The following is a 24,852-nucleotide window of genomic DNA, read 5'->3' on the forward strand; positions in this document are numbered from 1 at the left end:
CCAAAGCTGAAGAAAAAGAAAATCAATTGCTATCAGTTTAAGTATAACTAATTTATTGAATCAGCTAGACTCAGTAGGATAGAAAAAGGAAGAGCAAGAGAGTGAGTGAATGAGAGAGAGAGAGAAAGAGAAAAGAAAGAAAGAGAAAGAAGAAGGAAGGAAGGAAGGAAAAGAAAGAGAGAAAGAAAGAAAGAAAGAAAGAAAGAAAGAAAGAAAGAAAGAAAGAAAGAAAGAAAGAAAGAAAGAAAGAAAGAAAGAAAGAAAGAAAGAAAGGGGAAGGGAAAAGGAAAGGAAAAGGAAGGAAAGGAAAGGGGAAAGGAAAGGAAAAGAAAGGAAAGGAAAGGAACAAGGAAGAAAGAAAGGGAGGGAGGGAGGGAAAGAAAGAGAGAGAAAGAAAGAAAAAGCAAGCAAGCAAGGTTTTGCCCTCTGACCTTTCATATATACCCCTAGGGTGTTTCTCTTTCCCCATCATTTATTGGCATCTAGGACAAGCCTCTCTGCCCCCGTTTAGTCACAAGAACAGTCTCATTTCAGTACTTTTCAAAGCCCTACCCAATAATATAAAAAGCTTTGAATCTTATCCTATTTGAAGCTTCTCCCTTCCCCTGTATCTGGCTGGAAATCTGAAGTGCATGAGTGATTGACCTCCTCTCTCTTCCCAGCTCCACTTCTTCTCCTCACTCCCTAGCTACTCTTTGATGGCTCCCGGGTCAGACCCAGGCAGTGAGAGAAGATTAGGCAAAAGTGGCTCAGTTGTATGTGGTTGGTTGAGTTACTTTCAGGGCTTTTTTGCTCACAGTGTCTCTCAACAGTGTTTCTGCAGATTCCTAGAAACTCTTCTACTGAGGATTCCTCTACTGCTGGTCAACCTGGGCAAGGCTGCTCCTCCAGCCGGCTGCTTAGGACTAATCTGGACTTTTGCTGGGTCCCTCTGCTGTGCTCTCCTTGTCTCTTCAGGCAGTCCTTTTGGGTGGAATTCTTTTCAAGCTGACCTACAGCCAATTCCTTTCGGTGGGATTCAAATCTAGATACTAGTAAGGACACGCATTTGCCTATAGCTGGAGCAAGTGCAGCTCATTCTATAGCTTACTCTCAAAGTCATTTTTCTTCCTCTTGTCACCAGCAAGGCACAGATCCAGCCACAGCCTCTCCCATTAGACCAAGAGTAACTCAAGTATCACATCTTCACACATCAAGAGCTTGACCAAAACATTATTTCAGGGTTTTAGCCTGATTCTTCCTTGAAGGCTTCTCACTTAGAGTGGGATGGAAAGTACTTAATTCTCCCCTCATCCTAGTGACACAGGAAATGCTCCCCAAAGAAATGTCTTTCTTGAAGGCTTTCAACCCTGGCCTTTTATAGAAGCTTGTGAATGAGTGATAACTACTGCAGGCAGGCCCAATTTAGGATCACCCCCTTTGCAAGTCTAGTGCCATGATTTAGAATGTTTTGTTCTCCAACTTTGGGCCACTGGAGACAACAGAAAATAATTTTATTGAACATCTTTTGGCTTACCTAAAAATGTTTCAATAATTCAGAGGTTCAGAAAATTTAACTATCAGCCTTGTGAACCCCTGAATAATTCAAGTCGGGACTAAATCTCTATTCTAGACTGTGAGAGAACAGGTAAGTCTCCAGCATAGATTGAGAAGGTGATAATCCCTAAGGTCCTTTTAGCTGTTAGGATTTGCTGATCCACAGGCTGCCTCTGTCAGATGAGCCAAGAAGTCCCCTAGTCTTCAAAAACAAACAAAAGGAAGAACATCAACAGAAAACTAGAATGTGATGCAACTCAATAAACATCTCCACATATCCTACTTGGCTATTATGTATTTGATCTCTTCTCATCTTGTTTGAGTTGGCAAATCATGATAGCACCAAGATTGTTATTTCAACTCTAAAATGAAATCTCTAGAGGGATAAAAGGAGAGTTCTGAGTTCAGATGTGTTAAGTATTAAGATAATCAGAAGAGGCTTAGAAAAGAAAATAGTAACAACATTGGAACAATTAAGCAATGTGGAAATCTTTGACTCTATTTAAAAATAATTACAATAATGATAATTAAAATAATTTTATTATCTCTTTCCTTTCCTTCAGGATATTTCATTTTAATTGCACTTAGGCATTTTCTTTCTCAGGCTGGAGTTAGTATCCTCCCTGCCCCCCAAAACTTGCTTGGTTTGATTTCTCTCCAGTAACTGAAAGAATTAGGTTAGCTTTTTCCTAATCTTCTTGATACTGAGGTGGTCAGTGAATGCACTTTTTGCTCTCGCTGAGAAAACTTGGGTGCGGAACTTGTTACTTCTCTGAGTGGTCTTATGGAATACACAAACATACACACCCCATAAGTGTGAAATGTAGATTTGTCACCAGAAAGTGGTGCTGATCCAGACCCCAAGAGAGAGTTCTTGGATCTCACTCAAGAAGGAATTCGGGGTGAGTCCACAGAGTAAAGTGAAAGCAAGTTTATTAAGAGAGTAAAGGAATAAAATAATGGCTACTCCAGAAGCAGAGCAGCCACGAGGGTAGCTGGTGGCTGATTTTTATGGTTATTTCTTGATTATAGGCTAAACAAGGGGTGAATTATTCATGCCTCTCTTTTCAGACCATGTAAGTAACTTCCTGACATAGTCATGGCATTTCTAACCTGTCATGTCACTGGTCAGAGTATAACAGTGAGGACAACGAGAGGCCACTCAAGTTGCCACCTTGGTTTCAATAGGTTTTGGCCAGCTTCCTTACTGCAACCTGTTTTATCAGCAAGGTCTCTATGACCTGCATCTTGTGCTGACCTCCTGTCTCATCCTGTGGCTAAGAATGCCTTATCTATCTGGGAAGGCAGCCGAGGTGGTTTTAGCCTTATTCTACCTAGCCCCAATTCAAGATGGAGTTACTCTGGTTTAAATGCCTCTGACAGATTTTCTAACATTTGCATAAAGAAGATGGAGAAGAAGGTTAACGTTTTGCACCCTACATCAAATAATTTAAAATTTATTAGATATTCTTGCCTCTAAAACCCTGCTTCATCTAAACTTCCATGGAAGATTATTTTCTTTTGACTTTTCACTTTCTTACTGCAATATCTTGACTTTGGATCCTTCTCTCCTCTCCCCTAGGTTTTCCTCAAAAATTTCTCATTCTTTCCTTTACATGAGGAGTCAATTCACTACCTCAGCACCTATTGCATATTTTTTATATTCAAACACATTCCAGTGGTGTTCAGCAAACAAAGAGAGCCTCAAACAGCTCCTGCCTTCCTGAGAATACAATTTAGCCAAGACCTTTGGCTACTAAAACACACTGACCACAGTTTATCCTCCTTATCCCTAAGGTTTATCAAGGTAGTCTTCTGAATGAGATGTTCTCCTTCTGTATTAGTCAGTTTTCATGCTGCTGTTAAAGACATACCCAAGACTGGGAAGAAAAAGAGGTTTAATGGACTCACAGTTCCACATGGATGGAGAGGCCTCACAATCATGGCAGAAGGTGAAATGTACATCTCACATGGCAGTAGAAAAGAGAGGAGAGCTTGTGCAGGGAAACTCCCCTTTGTAAAACCACCAGATCTCACGAGACTTATTTACTATCAGAAGAAGAGCACAGGAAAGTCCTGTCCCCCAAATTCAGTCACCTCCCACTGCATTACTGCCACAACACATGGGAATTCAAGATAAGATTTGGTGGGGACACAGCCAAACCATATCATCCTGTCCCTGGCACCACCCAAATCTCATGTCCTCACATTTCAAAACCAATCATACCTTCCCAACAGTTCCCCAAAGTCTTAACTCATTTCAGCATTAACTCAAAAGTCTACAGTCCAAAGTCTCATCCAAGACAAGGCAAGTGCCTTTCACCTACCAGCCTGTAAAATCAAAAGCAAGTTAGTTACTTCCTAGATACAATGTGGGTACAGGGATTGGGTAAATACATTCATTCCCAATGGGAGAAATTGGCCAAAACAAAAGGGCTATAGGCCCCACGCAAGTTCAAAATCCAGTGAGATAGTCACATCTTTTTTTTTTTTTTTTTTTTTTTTTTTTTTTTTTTTTTTTTTAGACAGAGTCTCGCTCTGTCACCCAGGCTGGAGTGCAGTGGCGTGATCTCGGCTCACTGCAAGCTCCGCCTCCCGGGTTCAGGCCATTCTCCTGCCTCACCCTCCGGAGTAGCTGGAACTACAGGTGCCCGCCACCATGCCCGGCTAATTTTTTTTTGTATTTTAGTAGAGACGGGGTTTCACCGTGTTAGCCAGGATGATCTCCATCTCCTGACCTCGTGATTCGCCCCTCTCGGCCTCCCAAAGTGCTGGGATTATAGGCGTGAGCCACCGCGCCCGGCCGATAGTCACATATTAAAGCTCCAAAATGATCTCCTTTGACTCTATGTCTCACATTCAGGTCACGATGATGCAAGAGGTGAGCTCCCATGGCCTTGGGCAGCTCCACCTCTGTGACTTTGCAGGGCATAGCCCCCTCCTGGCTTCTTCTTTCCTGGCATTGAGTGTCTGTGACTTTTCCAGGCACACAGTGCAAGCTGTTGGTGAATCTACCATTCTGGGGTCTGGAGAATGGTGGCCCTCTACTCACAGCTCCACTAGGCAGTGCCCCAGTAGGGACTCTGTGTGGGGACTCCGAACTCACATTTCCCTTCTGTGCTGCCCTAGCAGAGGTTCTCCATGAGGGCCTGCCACTGCAGCAAACTTCTGCCTGGGCATGGAGGCGTTTCCGCACATCTTCTGAAATCTAGGCGGAGGTTCCCAAACCTTAATTCTTGACTTCTGTGCACCCGTAGTCTCAACACCAATAGAAGCTGCCAAGGCTTGGGGCTTCCACCCTCTGAAGCAACAGCTTGAGCTATACCTTGGCCCCTTTTAGTCGCCGCTAGAGCAGCTGGGATGCAGGGCACCAAGGGCTTCACACAGCAGTGCCCCACTCTACTGGTACCGATTTACTGTATTCATCAGTTTTCATGCTGCTGATAAAGACATACCTGAGACTGGGAAGAAAAAGAGGTTTATTGGACTTTTCAGTTCCACATGGCTGGGAAGGCCTCTCAGTCATGGCAGAAGGTGGAAGGCATGTCTCACATGGCAGCAGACAAGAGGAAAGAGCTTGAGCAGGGAAATTCCCCTTTTTAAAACCATCAGATATTGTGAGACTTATTCACTATCACAAGAACAGCCTGGGAAAGACCTGCCCCCATGATTCAATTACCTTCCACCGGGTCCCTCCCAGAACACATGGGGACACAGCCAAACCATATCACCTCGCATTGATACATGTAATCTCCATGAAATAATGCAAATTTTCTTTTTGCTTTGTTCCTCTGTTCTGACAAATGAAGCTAAGTGGATAATTTGGGGTATTATTTTCATCAGTAGTTACAGTAATCACGTTCAACCAGATGGCACAAATATATGAGGAAGCAGTTGTGCAAAGTGAAGAGGGTTCTTGGATCTCACACAGCTTTCCTGTGCTCTGCGTTTTAAAAGTTTCTGAGTCAGCAAGCCCTGAAGACATCGCCAATAGGATGCTATTTCTTCCCAGGGTCTGCCCACATTTCTCATGGCTCCAAGAACTACATTCCACAAGATTATTTTTATGTCCAATCATACATCTAGAAACTTGTTTAGATGGAAATAATGACAAAAATGACCCAGATGATTACCCTTTGAATTTATAGGGCACTTTTCTGAGGGACTCCAAATTCTTCTAAGGCTAGAAGGCTCCCCATCACTTCTCCTCCCTAACCACCATATTCCAAAAAGTAGTGATTATACCTAAACATGAAGACTTATTTCAAGAATTTAAATAATTTTTAAAGAGTTAACCATAAATACAGAGCCCTGGCATGTTCCACCCATACCCAGCGCCAGGAGCTATGAAATAGGAAGCTGGCAGTGAGTTATGGTGCCTACTCTGGCTGTAAAGTAGTTTACTTTCTGCCTGAGTAAAGCATTAAGACATGCGTCAGGTATCATTAGGGAAGTTGTTCAGCAACTGTCAGCCCCCAGATAATTACAGACCATGGTTTCTTCTAAGATGTGCTCCCTACTTTCCACCATGGCGGTAACTGCCTTACACCACCTGTTCCATCAGCACTGCATGCGAGAATGTGAGGGACAGGCCTGCTGCTTGCCTGAGGTTAATGATTACCCTGTGGATTTTCTCTACAATTTACACATTCTAATGTTTTCCTGCTGTGTATGATCACCTGGCAACTTTTTCAGGGAAAGAAAGAAGTGCACTGTAGGTCAAAATTACCCATAGACTTTCACACTGACTCTGAGTGTGTGTGGGTGTGGGTGTCGGTGTGTGTGGTGTGTGTGTGTAATCAACAACACTGCTGCAGTACCTTTGAACCACATTGGAAAAGGAGGAACCAAAGGCAAGAAAATGACTTGAATCAAAATCATCTCTCCAAGTGTGTTATCGATCCGTAGAAGGAATGTTCTTGTAGGGTTGCAAAATGACATTCCTGAGGGCTATGTGCATACTGCTTAGGACAGATATTACTGCTCTATATATTTAAATTGATGTTTTGCAAAACACACACAAGCACATGACATTAACCTTTGTCAACATTCCTTAAATACAGGCTTTACTAAGGAAAGCACGGGTCTTCGTGTGGTTAAGAGACCATAATTTTGGCCTAGGAAAGGTAGTCTTTATGTTGAGAAAATGAAAGCCCTTTGAAGATTAATACTTCTGCATGTCTTCATTCACTTTACAAGGGCACAGCCGTGCTGATTCCTGCACAGTAGCAATTTAAGGAGAGTAAGCATCAGCCTCACCTGAGAGATATGAATCATGATGTAATCTTCCCCAGATTGCCCCCATTCTCCAGCCTCCCACAACTTCCCAGTTCACTACAGTAATACACATCTCCTCCAGACACTTCTGAGAGTTGAGGCTGGACATCTCAGTAAATACGAACAGAGCCTCTTTCCCAATAAGTTAGCTAATTTAGGTTAGTACATTAAAATTCCCTGAAATGGTATTTGGAGTCTCTTGGAACATTTTATTCCTTAGGCAAATGTGGCCCAAAATAAAATTGCATTTCCCCAAAATGCATCCGTTCCAAGGTTCAGGCCCATCCACAGAAAAATACAGCTGCCTCTCTGTGGCTTACCCTGCCTGGATCCCTAATGAGGCTCTGCTAATCTCCAATTCCTATAAGCGGCTCATTTCTTACTACATCTTGGGCTTACAGCTGTGTGGCTTTTGGGATGAGATTCTTTTTAAAAAGCTATGTTGAAAGGCAATCCATTTGATCAGAGAGTAATATCCTGACTTCATCTTTTATCAGTTCCCAGTGATACTTGGGCTGCAGGTGGAATCCTGCAGGTACCTTGTTTAACATTAAAAACAATTTCATTTTCCTGCCAGAAGCTGGTCTTACTGATCATGTTGCTGCTTAGAAGCCTGGAGAATCATGACTTTTACCTAACTTTTAGTAGTGAGAGATGGCAGATAATCCTAATTAAGAAAGAAACACAGATGGGGAGAAAGACTGCAATGCAGAACAAGAATAACAAGTCTACTGTAGTAGTGATTTCCATAATCCAAAGAGAAAGGGAAATTGTCAAGGCAGCAGGAATTTCTTTCAAGAGCAGTCTCTACTCCAAGAATAAAGTAGAGATGCAGCTGAACTTACTCAGATCCTCTACTTCTTTCTTCAGTTCGGTTGAGGATTTCGATTTAATCTAGTGCTGCAAAACCAACAGTTCAGTAGAAAACACCACCGATTCTGAAGGGAAAATCAGTTTACTATTGCATTAACTATATTTAAATTCAGAAGGTCTGACGACATTTTCCCCAAGGAATTACTTCTTTTCTTTACTTCAAATCATTAGTTAAATCTTCTTTTCAAAGATTTAACATTGATATAGGAACTGTCAATGCCTGTAGTCCTGTGACTTGCTGTAGTTGATAGTCTGCTGACTTGGGTATCTAATCCTGTTGCCAAATGATTGAATGCTTATTAATTATATCCCTGGGCAATGGCAGTGGCCATTACCCAGGGTAGCACAACATGAATGCTAAATCCGAATACACCACAGAGAAAATCTAAGATTCTCAATAAATCAGAACCTATTTGTATATATGGCTGTCAAAACAGACAATAGATCTTCTATGTATGAGCAATAAAAAACACAAAGCAAATCTATCTCTAGAATTAGAGAAGTCATGGCTTTAGGGTCAGCTAAACCTAACTCCATGTAAACACATGAAGAGTCTATATTGCCTTCTGGATAATCCATATATTCACAATTTGAGTGGTTTATAACAGATACAACCAACTCAATAACTCACAAATGGAGAAAGTTGTGGAAATTGATCAAAGAAATACTAAACACCAAGTATCTCTCATTTGACACTGAAAATTTACAAAAATAGTCTTTAAAATTCAGAATCTAAAGGACTGTTAATGAGTCTAAAGGACTTACCATATCAGTGTCAAAGGTCCTGTAACCGAATGTAGAGAGAAATTTGGGTTCTGTTTTGGCTAGAAAGGGTTAGTGAAACAATTTCAATTGATTGAGTATTGCATATCACACATTTTATATATAGCTGTTTTACTTCTCATGGCAGTGCAGATATTATTGTCTTCATTTTAAAGAAAAATAAATTGGGACCAAGATAATAGTAATAACACTTACAATGATTGTTTTTATTACTATTAGAGTTAACGTTTGGAGGAACAATATGTCAGTTAGCCATACTAAGTCCTTTAACTGTATTATCTTACAGGAACCTTTCCAGAAAAGGTCAATATTTTCATCCTCAATTTATAGATGAAGAAATTAAGGCTTGCAGAGTTAGAATAATTTGCCCAAAATTACACAGTAAAAATAATAAGGCCAAGATTAATACCACAGTCAAGAGTTGCAGCTCTTTCAGAATTTGTCTAGCAGGATTTCTAGTTTTTACCAGAAAACCTCCCACAAAAATAAAACCAAACAGCAACACCAACAACAACAAAACCCAGTCACTTCTACTAGGCCACAACCACCAATTGGGACAGATATGATATGCTTTACTTGCTATAAATCTGATAATTTTTCAAGTTACTAGTAATGTGAAATGTAATGGTCCTCTGTAAATTACCGGTAACAAGTGCAATAATTGAAAGTACATGGTATTCATTAGGAAAATAAAGGCAATATTTAAAGTATGAAACCTAGACCAGGCCCAGTGGCTCACACTTATAATCGTAACCTTTTGGGAGTTGATTGCTTGAGGCCAGGAGTTTGAGACCAGCCTGGGCAACATAGTGAAACCCTGTCTCTACAAAAAAAAAAACTCCAAAAACTTAGTTGGGCATGGTGGAAGACACCTGTAGTCCTAACCACTAGGGAGGCTGAGGTCGGGGAGGAGAGATGATTTGAGCCCAAGAGTTTGAGATTGCAGTGACCTATGATTGTGCCACTGCACTCCAGCCTGGGCAACAGAGCGAGACCCTATCAAAAATAAATAAATAAATAAAGCATGAAATCTAGTGTCAGGTATTTGTGGTCTAGTCAGTGATATACTCAGCAGGAGTATTACAGTTGTTAGTCCCTGCATTAGTATAGCAAATAAACAACTTCCCTGAATTTCTCACCAAAAAATTTCATGGTAATACCAACATTGCTTTGAGCACCAATAAATACATTCATAGCTAATTTATCCTCATCAGTTAACCTTCATCTTATAAAAGTACAATTAACTATTGACTTCATTATTAAAGGTTGTTCTCAATTTCAAGAGTAGGGACCCTTGAAGATTTTGCCAGCCAAGGTTACATTTGTTTTTTGATTATTGCTGTCTCAGCAAAATTATGAAATACCGGCCGAGCACAGTGGCTCATGCCTGTAATCCCAGCACTTTGGGAGACCAAGGTAGGTGGATCACCTGAGGTCAGGAGTTTGAGACCAGCCTGGCTAATGTAGTGAAATCCTGTCTCTACTAAAAATGCAAAAATTAGCCAGGCCTGGTGACACGCACCTGTAAACCTAGCTACTAGGGAGTCTGAGGCAGGAGAATCGCTTGAAATCAGGAGGAGGAGGTTGCAGTGAGCCGAGATTGCACCATTGCACTCCAGCCTTGGCAAAGAGTGAAATTCCATCTCAAAACAAAAATATACATTATATATATATATATAATGTATATTTATATGAAATACCTTAAGATCTACAAATTGATAAACAAAAAGTTCCTTGAAGAAGTTTGGAAATATTCTTGAATTGTCCTAAAGCACCTACAGGATTTCAAAGTAATTTGCCAGACATGTTTTCTAATGTAGGTTTTGTAGTCTCTGGGGTTTTTCTGCTTACTGACTGCATGAGGGGCCCAGGAACTATTAGAGTGTGCATACAACAGTGTGTGTCTCTCTACTTCCCAGGCTCCCTTGCAGCTGAGTTGGCCATATGACTGACAGCAAGTCCTGGAATGCAGCCAGAAGTGATAGAAGCCTCTTTCACACCATACTCCTAAAATATTCCAAGAAATTTCCCAAACCCACTCTCTTTAGTCCATGCATCTGGAAGTGAAAATTTTAGAAAGGGTAAAGTCACTTAATGGAAGGGGCCTAGGTCTAGCCCCTTGGAGTCAAGCTGCCCAACTAGAAATTCTGCATTAACATTTGTGGGTGGGTATTAACCTTTGTTGGGCTAAGTCATAGAGAATTGTTTTAATTGCAGTCAGCCTGATTTTATAGTGACCTTGGATCCAGAATATTATTTAGATATTACTAGCATCTACTTCATAAAGTGTCTGTGTGGATGAAATACGATAATGAACTCAAATGTAAAGCAACTCCTTCTTTACATGAGTTTGAGTCTGTAGTATATAAACTATAAGTTATGTGTTTTATGATACATGCCTCTAAAAATAAATACACATGCAATTGTATATATATACACACACAAGTATATATATATATATATGTGTGTAAACACACACCTCATTCAGTCCATATATTTCTCCACTGTGAATAAAAATGTATAGAAAGCGAGCATTCTTTAGGATGACCATTTGGTGGTTACCAGACATAGAAAAAGACGGTAATAAAATATAAATTTTAGGACGGTCTTTTGGTGATTATGCCAGACTCCTACCAGCATCTTTCCTCACCAGATCAATGGAACAGAAAATTCAATCATGTAGACTCATAGAATGGCAAGCCCACAGAGTGAATGAACTCAATATAGCTCTTTATATCAAAAGATGAGAACTAGAGAATTCAGGTTTGTGTCCCAATATGATAGCCTCTGCACGTTATTATAAAGCAAATGTGAGCTTTTCCCAAGATAGAAAACTATTGTGACTGATTTCTGGGACTTTTAGAAGCCCTTCTACATGCAACTGAATTAAATAGCCAAAGAACTCTTACTAACAGTGGCTATTTCTGCATCAGGTAGTAGAAAATGAGGATCACAATTTTAGAAAAGATCCCAACACTTTCTCACTAGAAGTTAGAGTAATCATCAGAATGACTAGCCTGAGTAAAATCAGTTATACCTATAGGTTTTCAGAAGTAAAAACATGTCTTTTGAATTTGCTTTTTTTTTTTTTTTTTGGTTAAATAAACATGTATCCCAGAATCTAAAGTAAAATAAAATAAAAAATTATAAAAATAAAGATGGACAAAGTACACTAGGCAGTTAATTACCACAAATAAAATACACATTGCCAATAAAGAGAAGAAATAGTTAACCAAAAAAATTTTCTAAAATTTAGTTTATCTTGAGGCAATCTGGGGAGCTTGGACATTGGGTATATACAAACACTGGGGCTATTTAGGTAATCCTATCACAGGAACCCAACATTTTTCACTTTTCTCCAGTTCTGTTAAAAAAGAAAGGAAAAATATGTATACTCAGTACAACATTCACCTAATGCCACCAAGGGCATTGTTTACATGTGCAATAGATATTAGTTACAGTGTTGAATATAGAAATGTGTACATATGAGTTATATAGTTCCTATCCAAAAGTCAGGAGGCCCAAGATCCAGGAAGAGTTGATGTTCTTTGTAACATATGACATCAGGTCACAAAAAATACAAGAATAGTTTTGTTAAATAATTTTCTTGAGTACTAAAATTTTATAAAATTATTCTATTTTTGGGATCTGGTTAAACTGAAGAGCTTCTGCACAGCAAAAGAAACTACCATCAGAGTGAACAGGCAACCTACAGAATGGGAGAAAATTTTTGCAATCTACTCATCTGACAAAGGGCTAATATCCAGAAGCTACAAAGAACTCAAACAAATTTACAAGAAAAAAACAAACAACCCCATCAAAAAGTGGGCAAAGGATATGAACAGACATTTCTCAAAAGAAGACATTCATACAGCCAACAGACACATGAAAAAATGCTCATCATCACTGGCCATCAGAGAAATGCAAATCAAAACTACAATGAGATACCATCTCACACCAGTTAGAATGGCAATCATTAAAAAGTCAGGAAACAACAGGTGCTGGAGAGGATGTGGAGAAATAGGAACACTTTTACACTGTTTGTGGGATTGTAAACTAGTTCAACCATTATGGAAAACAGTGTGGCGATTCCTCAAGGATCTAGAACTAGAAGTACCATATGACCCAGCCATCGCATTACTGGGTATATACCCAAAGGATTATAAATCATGCTGCTATAAAGACACATGCACACATATGTTTATTGCGGCACTATTCACAATAGCAAAGACTTGGAATCAACCCAAATGTCCATCAGTGACAGACTGGATTAAGAAAATGTGGCACATATACACCATGGAATACTATGCAGCCATAAAAATGGATGAGTTTGTGTCCTTTGTAGGGACATGGATGCAGCTGGAAACCATCATTCTCAGCAAACTATCACAAGAACAGAAAACCGAACACCGCATGTTCTCACTCATAGGTGGGAACTGAACAATGAGATCACTTGGACTCGGGAAGGAGAACATCACACATCGGGGCCTATCATGGGGAGTGGGGAGGGGGGAGGAATTGCATTGGGAGTTATACCTGATGTAAATGACGAGTTGATGGGTGCAGCACACCAACATGGCACAAGTATACATATGTAACAAACCTGCACATTATGCACATGTACCCTAGAACTTAAAGTATGATAATAATTTTAAAAATTATTCTATTTTTAAAATATGTTATCTTAATATACATAGCAATACTTCGAAAAATTACTTGACTGTATCAGATATATTCCTATGTATATAGTTTTCTAGGAATACCATAACAAAATATCAAAAGCTGGGTGGCTTATAGAGCAGAAATGTATCTTCCCACAGTCCTGGAGGCTGGAGGGCCACGACCAGGGAGCAGCAGGGTGGCTTCTTTTGTGGCCTCTCTCCTTGACCACGCAGTGTTTTCACGTGGTTTTTCCCTCTGCACCTGTATCCCTGGCATCTCTCTGTGTATCCAGATGTCCTTTTTTTGTAAGTACACCAGTTAGATTGGATTTGGGGTCACCCTAATGGCCCTATTTTATGTTAATCATCTTTTTAAAGACTCTCCAAATACAGTCAGTCTGAGGTACTGGAAGTTAGAGCTTTAACATACGAATTTTGAGAATACACAATTCAACTCCTAACACCATGTCATGAATTAAATAATATAGGAGAATATAATGGAATAATCATGGACCTTAGGGGAAATTGTATTACAAGCAAATTCCCGGTTGATCCAGAAGTAGATGCATCCTATGGTGGTTTTTAATCCAATGGGGGTCTTCGTCACTGGCTAAGTCATTTAAGAATATGTTGAGCATCTTCTTCAGGCCAGATACTGTGGCAGGAGATGTACACGTCAGCAATAGTCCCCGTCTTGAAGAAGTTCAGAACCCAGTGAATACCCAGGAAAAGACATGAACTGTACAAATTTAATGTAATAATAAATAAGCACAACCATAGAAGAATAGATAGTGCATTAGAAGAGCAAACGTAACTATATCATTCTTCCCGGAAATAAGGAAATTTCCACAGCATAAAGGACACTTCAGTGAAATAAGAGGTTGAGCAAGAAGAAGAAAAACGAAGAAAGACCATTTCCGAGAGAGGAAGCAATCTAGGTGAAGTTTAAAAAGTGGCTGTATGCCTAGATGAAGATGTAAGCTAGAGAATAATGATGATTTGGTCAGAAGAAGGAAAGACCTGGTGTACTCTAATGCACTTGGACGTATGTAGTGTAATGCTGCCAAATAAAACATTTTGCAATGAGGGAAATCTTCTATGTCTGAGGTGGGTTAGATAAGGTGGTCATAGCCTCTCTTAAAGAGGAACAAACCACCCAACAGTGCACAAACCATATCCTGGGTTCATGGTTAGAACATCCTGCCACAAGCTGGTAAAAGAGAAAGGGAGAAAATCCCCAAATTTTTGCAAGCACAGAAGCCCATGAACAGTGTCTTTGGGTTGATCTATGCTCATTATAATAGTTAAAAACACTGCTGTGTAGAGAATTAAGATGCTAAGAAGGCATGCAATATATGTACTAGCATGGCAGCTGTAGTGCGTATGTGTCCAGAAGAGCACCCACAACATGCATTGCAACAATGCCCATTCCCACCCCTTCATGAAAATCATGTAAGACTCGCATAAAGGGAGTTTCCCCAGCATCAGTAGGTGCTGTCTTACTTTTGAGCAGCCTACTCTGATCAGCTGTCAGAGTGTACTTTTACTTTCCAATAAACTCCTTTATCTATTTTATTATTATTATTATTATTATTATTATTATTATTATTATTTTGAGATGGAGTTTCACTCTTTTTGCCCAGGCTATAGTGCAATGGTGCGATCTCAGCTCACCACAACCTCTGCCTCCTGGGTTCAATCAATTCTCCTGCCTCAGCCTCCTGAGTAGCTGAGATTACAGGCATGCACCACCACACCCGGCTAATTTTTGTATTTTTAGTAGAGATGGGGTTTCTCCATGTTGGTCAGACTGGTCTCAAACTCCTGGCCTCAGGTGATCCACCCGCCTCAGCCTCCCAAAATGCTGGGATTACAGGTGTGAGTCACCACACACGGCCTCCATTGTCTACTTTTATTTGGACTCACTCTCAAATTCCTTTGTGTGGTGAAATCAGGAACCTGAACTGGCTCACGGACAACATGTGTGTGCTGTGCAATATGGTAGCCACTAGCCACATGTGCCTATTGAGAATTTGAAATGTGTCTTGTGCCACAGAGTAACTCAATTTTTTAAAATTTTATTTGTTTTAAATTTAAATTTAGATAGCCAACATGACTCATGACTACTGTATTTGACAGTGTAGATTTAGAAAGAAAGGGTTTTTTATCTTTTTTCTTCATCTATACTGTCCACATGCACAATACACTCAATTAGATACATTTTTCATTACATGTGAGATGTGTAGCAGGATGTTTAAGTGGAAACTTGACTGTGAATATATGGCAACAAGCATTAGAAACCAAAATGAGTTGCAAAATAGATCACCAAGTTTATTAGTAAGGGTTCTTCAGAAAAACAGAACCAATAGGATATGTGTGTGGATAGAGACAGAGCCAGCAAGCTGGAGATGCAGGACAGCTGAAGGTGGAGTGCCTGTCCAAGAGTTGGCAGGCTCAAGATCCAAGAAGAGCTAATGTTTCAGTTTGAGTCTAAAGGCAAGAAAAAGCTGATGTCCCAGTTTCAAAGGAAGCAAGGCAGGAGGAATTCTGTCTTACACAGGGGAGGGTTGGTGTTTTTGTTCTATTCAGACCTTCCACTGACTGGATGTACCCACATTAGGGAGGCCAATCTGCTTTCCTCCGCCTATTGTTTTCAGTGCTGATCTCATCCAAAACACCTGCACAGAAACACCTAGAATGTTTGACCAAATATCTGGGCACCTGTAGCTCACACAAGTTAACTCATGAAATTAACCATCACACCAAGTGAAAACTAAAAAAAGTACTTAATTAGAGACTCAAACCTCTCACGCATGTGAAGAATATAAGAGTTTAGACAGCAGTTGTGGAGAGAATTTGTGGGGACTTTAGAGAGAGCTACTCATAGGTTAGTCTACTGTGAGAAACACCAACTCCAAGGGAAAGGATTTGTTCACTTCTCACCTTGACCCTAATGAGAGAGCTTCGACCAAGAGCTTGGTAGCTGTCCTTGCTATGGAAGTGATGCAGTGGATTGATGTCTAATTCCCACAGGGAAAATTCAAAAAGCAAGTGGGACTGGCTAGCTCTTCCAAGCAGGAGGAAGGAAGGGGAGGGAGCATATTTCAGTTGCCTGACTCCCAACTTTGGTTGACACAAAGCATGAAAGAGTGTTTGCCATAACTAGATTCGGACTACATGTGAACTGCTTTATTACAGGGTCACCCATAGGGGCAAACAGGCCTCAGCACAACGATGCTTAAAATACAGCATTCCTAGAGTCAGAGAAAAGTATGTCACCTGCATCAAGGGAAATGTAGATGAGCACTCCCCAGTATTGAGACTTCTAAAGAGAACCACAATTTCAGCACCCAAGAAGGCGGCTTTTAACTTCAGCCATGTCCTGAGAGTATGAAACCAACTTTTGAATGTACCGGTCAAGTAGGATATTTCCAGCCCACATATCACTTCCTCCACTACACTTAAAACAATTAGAAACCACACTTTTCAACTTGAGAGAAGAACTTGTCCAGAATGAAAAGGCTGACCACATCCACTTCTCCAACTGCAAGCTTTCCACCATTCAGCCTTAGTTAGGCAAAGGAGAATAGCTGTAATCTGAGTGCAGTTGGACATTTTACCTGTGATATGAAACTAGACAAATCCAAGAGATGTCTAAGAGGCATAATGAAGGCTTTTGATGAACATATTTTATGTAGGTTGTGAGGAAGACAGGGTTTTGAATACCATGCTTGGGTTTCTCCTTGTGTAACTCTCCCCAGCTATATATATTTGATGATCCTATGACTTTGTATTACCTAAGATTAATTACAAAGGTCAGTGGTAAGGTGGAATTTTCATCAAGAGCAGAGAGAAAACTAGCCCCACAGAACAAAGCATTAAGGGACCATGGAGAGAAAAATAAATCACTCTGTATCTAATAGTTGTGCTTATTTGTGTACCAGATACTTACACAATGGTATTCAAATGGTTGATCAATGGGGGGAAGGGGTATGATCCCTAAAGCAACATCTTAGAAACTTGGGCTAGGTGAGTGAAAATTCACATTTGAGTAGTTCAAAATGCCTTTTTAGAAAGATTGTTATTCTCTTAAGATGAGAATCTCTCCTATGAAGGATGGGGAGCCGTTACGTGATTACTAAAGGAGAATGACCTAAACAGCCTTGTGTTTTAGAAAGCCCACCCTGATGCTTATGTGGGAAATAGAGATGGGCTAACTTCAGACTTTAAACACAAACACCTGCTGGGAGATAAATGCAATTGTTCTGGTGAAAGTTGATGAGAACCTGAGCTAACAAGATAAGGTAAGAAATGCAACAAAGGGAAGAATTTCAGGAGATATTTAAGAGGCAAAATTAACAGATCTTGATAACAAAATCAGATGTAGATGATGGAAAAGAGAGGCTTTGGGGATGATGTTCAGGTTTCTGACTTGGGTAATTTTCTCTAGCTATATTAGAGTAGAAACTCCAGAGGCATGAGCTGTGGCTTGGATCAAGGTGGTCCTTATATTTATCAAGTTAGAGCCAGTCCTGACTTTACGAGGTGGACACTCTGCTATATCACATCATTGTATCATATTACCTTCCTGTGATAGGCAGAATAAGGGTCCTCCAAAGATGTCTATGTTCTAATCCTGGAAACTAAATATGTTAGGGTATCTATCAAAGGGAATTAAGGTTGCTTGTGGAATTAGGTTGCTAACCAGCTAACCTTAAAATAGGGGTAGTATGCTGGATTTATCCAGGTAGGCCCAATGTAATGAAAAGTCCCTTAAACTTGAAAGAGGGAGGCCGAAGAGTCAGTGTTATGGTGATACAATGTGAGACTTGAACAGCCTTTGCTGACTTTGAAAATGGAAGGGAGCCAGAAATGGAAGAACATAGGCAGCCTTCGAAACTGGGGGAAAAAAAATCACATTTTTTCCCTAGAACCTCCAGAAAAGAATATAGTCAAGCCAATACCTTGATTTTGTCCCAGTGAGACCCATTTCAGACTTCTCACCTCCAGAACAGTAAGATGATAAATCTGTATTGTTTGAGTCCACTGAGTTTGTGGGAATTTGATACAGGTGCCCTGGGAAACAAACGCTTTTATCATTTATCCTTTCTCAGCAAATCCCTGCTCTCAGATTCATCCACACTTCTAATTTGTTTACCTCTAACTAATGCTTTATTTATAGTTTTCTTGACTTGTTATTTGCAACTTATTTAAACAGTACTTACTATAAGCTAGTCATTGTGTGCCTACTTGCTGTGTAACTAACACTGGAGTAAGTTAAACTACCAGGTGTATTCCCTATGAACAGTTAGGCCCATCAAATTATCTCAGTGCAAACATGAACAATAAGAACACCTTGTGTTGCAGTCTCTTTTTTTCTGCTTATCCGATTGCCATACAACTAAAACATTTCCCAAGTAATAAATAATTTAGTTATAAAATTTAGGCAGCTTTCCGTCACAAGATATAATATTTATTTTGCTGTTGAATTAATTAATGTTTGGGAAATGCCATGTAAATGTTAGCTCTTATCCTCTTCTTATTTATAGTAAGTACATAACCTGAAACTTAATTCTATGCAATAGAAAATGCTGTGGACTATAAGTGGTAATGATGGATTAACATTCTTTGTCCTTATGACTTTATCTGTAACCTGCATATAAAATTCAGAACTTGAAATGATGAAGATAATATCTGTCCATCCCAGCTTGGTCCAGCACTCATGAAACACAGATGTGAATGATTTTTGACTGGCAGATTTCAAATGAATATGCAGCCACTACAACTTTTACATAAATTTAAAATTCTGAAAGAGGAGGGAAGAGGAATGCAAGACTCTGTCCAAATTGTGTGTTTGGGGCAATAAGCATATTGTATGCACAGTCCAAAATATATTTCCAAATACAGGTAAACAAAGGCTATTTTGATTCTGTTTTAAGGTCGCAAACAGTCTGTCATGGAGTTTAGATGGTGAGTCTCCCTGCTAGAAGATGGGTCACACTTGGAAGAGTGCTTTATATTCTCCACGCCACTGCCAAATGATCCTAGAGGTTAACAGAAAACAGCAATGGGGCTTCCAAAGACAAGGACTGAATTCCATACTTGGTAAGACTGGGAATGATGAGAACATTGTATTCTTCAAACAAAGTAACAGCCGGACAGATAGGCAAAAGTACAAAGAATCTGACCTCCAAGTAATCCTTAATTATAACTCTGCAACCTAAAAGGACAAGACTATAAAGTGGGTCAATAAGAAATGCATGAATTATGTAAGTAAAGAAAACTGAAACATATCTCCAGGCACAAAGCAAGCTAGCTATAATTTGCTACTATAAAATTCAAGAATTTTGCACCCTAGCTTATGCCATTAATCCATAAAGATACCAAAGCCTTCAATATAAAATGATACTAGAAGCTGTAATTTAATGAAGGCCAAGGTACTAAGTTATTAATTACATGTGAAATAGTAAATATTTAAAATATTTGAAAATTGCTTATATTTCTTAAAATTGAGTAATATGCTATAAATCTCAGAAGGCAGGGTAATTCCAATCTCCGTGGCAAGTCTGTTTGTACAGCAAAACCTGTATAGCCTCTCTGGAGAACTAAGGTATAATCTGCCACAGCTGTGTAATTGAAGAAGCTCTGACACATGGAACTATACAAAAAGTTATTTCCAACTAGCAAAGCTTAGGATATTTTTCTTTCAGAATAAAAGTGCAGAATTCTGGACTATAATTATATTTCTACCACACTGAAAGAGCTCACAAATGCTTATTCTGTGTTAGAAGCAGGTCTTGAAATGGATAGTACAAATGTATGGAATTTCACCTCTTTTTGACAATGTAATTTTGATTAACTTTCAAACACCATAAGCAAAAGGCACCTGAACCCATGTACACAGTGAATCCTGGGTGGGAATGTTGATTTAAATGTGTGTTTGCAATAAGTAAACATCCTGAAACACATCATCTTCCTGATCACATTAACTGCCTCTCAAATATTGAAACCAAAGTATTTTGTGGCATATTCAAAAGAAGATTGTTTTATGCCTGTGTATGGATGGTTGTTCCAATCATCTTACAGACTCTGGTGCAATATGAGATACTTGAAAACTTCCATAGCCTATGCTATGGAAGCTTTGTAGTTTCTTCTCCACTTCCTTAATCTGAGAGTAGCTGGTTTGTCCCTGAGTTTTCCTGGGTGAATTGACTTTCCACCAAGTATCATCAAGAGAGTTTGATTTCTGGTTCTTGCCTTAATGAATAAGAGTTGCAATTCCAAGTAGTTAGCTGTGGACCACACCTAGGTATACCTCTGAAGTAACCTTAGCATAAGTTCAGTTAGTAGATACAACCCAGATCCTCTCTACCTCATGAGAATCTAACTAAAGGAAAGGCCACAGGACCACCAAGGGCTCCTAAGAAGTTTCCAGCTGTTTGCTGGCCATTTAAAAAACATCATATCATTTGTGGGACTTGGAACAATGAGGACTCTGTTCTTCATAAATGGACCTTGAGATTGTTTTAGAGGTAAAAGGAGGGAATTCAGCTCATTACAAAGGCTTCATTCAAGGTCAGGACATGACTGGAAGAGCGGCCTCTCTAAGAACATGGTTTGAAAGGAAATCTTGTGAGGAAGTAAGAGAAAATGACTCACAAGCCAGCTGCATGCATATCAGTGCAAGTTAGCAGGATGGCAGATGTCACACGGAGGTAGAGTGCCTTTGGTGTCTTTTGGATACCAATATTTTAATTTTTACCCCTTATTGTTATCCAGTAATAACTCTAACCCTGCATGTGGCACAATTGCTTTAATAAAGACAGTTACAATGAGTGGATAAAGAAAATGTGGTATATATACACTATGGAACACTACTCAGCCATTAAAAGGAACAACATAATGTCTTTTGCAGCAACTTGGATAGAGCTGAAGACCATTATTCTTTTTTTTTTTTTTTTTTTTTTGAGACAGAGTCTCGCTCTGTCGCCCAGGCTGGAGTGCAGTGGCCGGATCTCAGCTTACTGCAAGCTCCGCCTCCTGGGTTTACGCCATTCTCCCGCCTCAGCCTCCCGAGTAGCTGGGACTACAGGCGCCCGCCACCTCGCCCGGCTAGTTTTTTTTTTTTTTTTTTTTTTTGCATTTTTTAGTAGAGACGGTGTTTCACCGTGTTAGCCAGGATGGTCTCGATCTCCTGACCTTGTGATCCGCCCGTCTCGGCCTCCCAAAGTGCTGGGATTACAGGCTTGAGCCACCATGCCTGACCTTGGAGACCATTATTCTAAATGAAGTTAACACCTGAGTGGAAAACCAAAACTCGTATGTTCTCACTCATAAGTGGGAGCTAAGCTAAGAGTACACAAAAATATACAGAGTGATATAATGAACTTTAGAGACACAGAAGGAGGAGGGTGGGAGGGGGGCTAGGGATAAAACAACTACACGTTAAGTACAATGTATACTACTCAGGTGACGGGGACACTGAAATATCAGAATTCACCACTATATAATTCATCCATGTTACAAAAAAAAACCACTTGTACCCCAAAAGCTAAGGAAGACAGACATACTTATGGTAACATCATACACAGTATCACAAGATTGATCATAACCTAGCTTCACTTTCATGCACCTTCTATTTCACTTATTACATAGATGTGAGTGAACACCCCAAGGAAAGACAGGTGTTAGGGCTTTAGACATATTTACGAACGTGAACTTGCCCATTAGCCTAAGACAGTTTCCCAAAGTTTGGGAGCAACACAAACACTAGAAAACTTCATTAGTCTCCTTCAAGGGTGTGTTCATAGTAGGTACTCAATAGATGTTAAGTGACTGACTGCTAAAGGAATAATGGGGGCTTTGAGCACCCGTCAAAAATAAAAGCTGAATTAATGATGAAAATGAATTTCTGACCAACATGGGAAAAACACCTGTACTATTAAATCCTGGATAGCTATAATTGTGCCCAGTATCCCATTTCTTCCATTCCACTGGCCAATTCAAAAGCAGAGCAAATGTGCAAAAGATTCTGTGATATGATTTTTAGAGCACAATTTTCTTCATCTTCCTTTCTTTCAGCCCGAAGAAAACAAAAAAGTCCCACAAAGATGTAGGATCTCACTTTGCCTGCATTAATTCCCTGTCCTTTGCCCAGTTTCTCCTCTCTTGGAAGGCAGAGGCAGCTTCTGATTTTGATCACTTCGTGTCCAGGTAAGCAGTGCTGGGAAGCACATGGGGGAAGTCATTGAAGAGAAGAGGTACCATGCTTCCAGCTTCACTCAGGACACAGACTGCAAAGGCTCAATAGTCCAGAACAAAACAATCTTGATCTGAAGCTTGACAATCCCTATTTGCAGAACACTTGCTGGCATTAGTAGAAAATTTGCTTTTCTTTAAAACCTTTCTCCCTGGAAATGTCACATGCAGGGCAGCTCACCTCTGTCATGGGAATGGCACCTCCTCTAGTTGAGGTGAAAACTGGAAAGATGAAAAAACTGGGCTGTTCTTGACCTGAACTTCCATGAACCCTTGGGAGCATTCAGTAAGGTATTCCAAAGCCTGAGTGAAGGATGAGGTAGAGAGGCAAGACAAAAATGTGGTTATTCTTATGACTTAATATCTTGGAAAACTCAGATCTGTTGGTGCTTGATTTATTTGCAGATTTCCATAATGTCAGAAAACTAAGCAGAGTTCGTAGGATTAACATTTTCTCTATTTTTAGTACACACACATACACATAAAGCACAGTTACTCAATGACCAAAGAGAAAACTTCCAAGAAACCTCTTATGCAGGAGAGCCCTACCAAGATTTTCAGGTCTTGATGTTCAGTTCCATTAGCATAGCAGGTTAATATCCATTAAGTGTAGACAGTCCCTCAGATAGTAAGAACCACTGTGGGTTAGTGGTTCAGAGCATGGTTTTGGAGATGCACTGCTGGGCTTGGAATCCTAGCTCATCCCTTCAATATTATGTGACTCTTTGTACATTATTTAACTCCTTGGAGCTTCATTCTTATCTATGAAGTGGAGAAAAGATGATGATAATGTACCTCCCTCACAAGTATGTAATAAGAGTGATGAACTTGGAAAAGCATATGTAACATGGTGAGTGCTTCACAAGCAAGCATTAGTCATACCTAAATTGGCATTTGAACACTACTTTAGAAAGAAAGTTGGAAAAGATAGTAGGTAGGCTCTGTTGTCTTAGATAGGATGAGAAAGTACTGTTTAAATGATTTTTAAAAAGAAGAAAAAAAGAAAAAATCCTTGGGAGAATAAAAAGAAATAAGGCCCAAGACTGTTGTAATAACATTATGCAAGAAGAAGAAAGGTCCTTTAACTATGGTAATAAAGATAAATGTGTTTTTCATGAACATTTAAAAATTTCTGTGATTGAATCAGCAAACCATTAAATTTTAAATTAAGAAAGACTTATAGCAAACATAGACAACTATCTAGGCAACAAAAATGAAGATTAAAAGAAGTATTAATATGATTTGTACATAATCTCTTTATAAGATTAATATAAATGTCTGCAAAGTTGACTAAATTAGGTATACCAAAACTTCTGTACAAAAAAATTAAACTTAGATTAAGTATTCCTAACAAATCAAGCAAGTAGCCCATAGAATATATGTTTTTGCTTCCATATGTAAGCACATCTAAATACCTATTACAAAAGAAAAAGCAAGAAAAATTCTTTCTTTTTAAATGCACCCCAAGGTAGTAATAATGTTATTAGTTCCACTTGGGATTTATTCACATATTCGTTATATGAATGATATATAGATATATACACATGTAGAGAGAGATCAGTTTCCTCACCTCCATATTAGTATTTGCATAAAGCATTGTGACATTTTAAAGGTATTTAAAAATCATTGAACACCATCCCCAATTTTCAAGATTTAAAATTAAGGCCCACAAAGAAGAACGAATTTCTCTAAATTATATAGAAACTAATTCACAGTCTGATGATCGTTTCTTTTGCTGTATGGAAGTTCTTTAGTTTAATTAGATCCCATTTGTCAATTTTGGTTTTGTTGTAATTACTTTTGGTGTTTTAGTCATCAAGTCTTTGCCCATGCCTATATCCTGAATGGTATTACCTAGGTTTTCTTCTAGGGTTCGTCTGGTTTTAGGTTTTACATTTAAGTCTCTAATCCATCTTGAGTTAATTTTTGCATAAGGCGTAAGGAAGGGGTCCAGTATCAGTTTTCTGCATATGGCTAGCCAGTTTTCCCGGCACCATGTATTAAATAGGGAATCCTTTCCTCATTGCTTGTTTTTGTCAGGTTTGTCAAAGATCACATGGTTGTAGATGTGTGGCATTATTTCTGAGGCCTCTGTTCTGTTCCATTGGTCTATATATCTGTTTTGGTACCAGTACCATGTTTTGGTTACTGTAGCCTTGTAGTATAGTCTGAAGTCAGGCAGCAAGATGCCTCCAGCTTTGTTGTTTTTGCTAAGGATTGTCTTGACTATACAGGCTCTTTTTTGGTTCCATATGAAATTTAAAGTCATTTTTTCTAATTTTGCAAAGAAAGTCAAAGGTAACTTGATGGGACTAGCTTGAATCTATACATTAGTTTGGGTAGTATGGCCATTTTCATGATATTGATTCTTCCTATCCATGAGCATGGGATGTTTTTCCGTTTGTTTGTGTCCTCTCTCATTTCCTTGAGCAGTGGTTTGTAGTTCTCCTTGAAGAGGTCCTTC

The 24,852-nt window shown here is 39.4% G+C and overlaps 1 long non-coding RNA gene and 1 other non-coding gene across 2 annotated transcripts in view; both read left to right on the top strand.

Moving 5' to 3' along the window:
• The window catches only part of LOC104674897, a 125,139-nt gene that overhangs the window by 22,878 nt on the left and 77,409 nt on the right, over positions 1-24,852 (top strand). The gene's annotated exons all lie outside the window — the stretch shown is intronic.
• Positions 8,886-8,947, top strand: LOC115896128. The gene has a single exon (XR_004056086.1). It is a non-coding gene; the product is annotated as a U7 small nuclear RNA (small nuclear RNA).

Source organism: Rhinopithecus roxellana, chromosome 2 (genome assembly GCF_007565055.1).
Source record: "Rhinopithecus roxellana isolate Shanxi Qingling chromosome 2, ASM756505v1, whole genome shotgun sequence".
Classification (NCBI taxonomy): Eukaryota; Metazoa; Chordata; class Mammalia; order Primates; family Cercopithecidae; genus Rhinopithecus; species Rhinopithecus roxellana.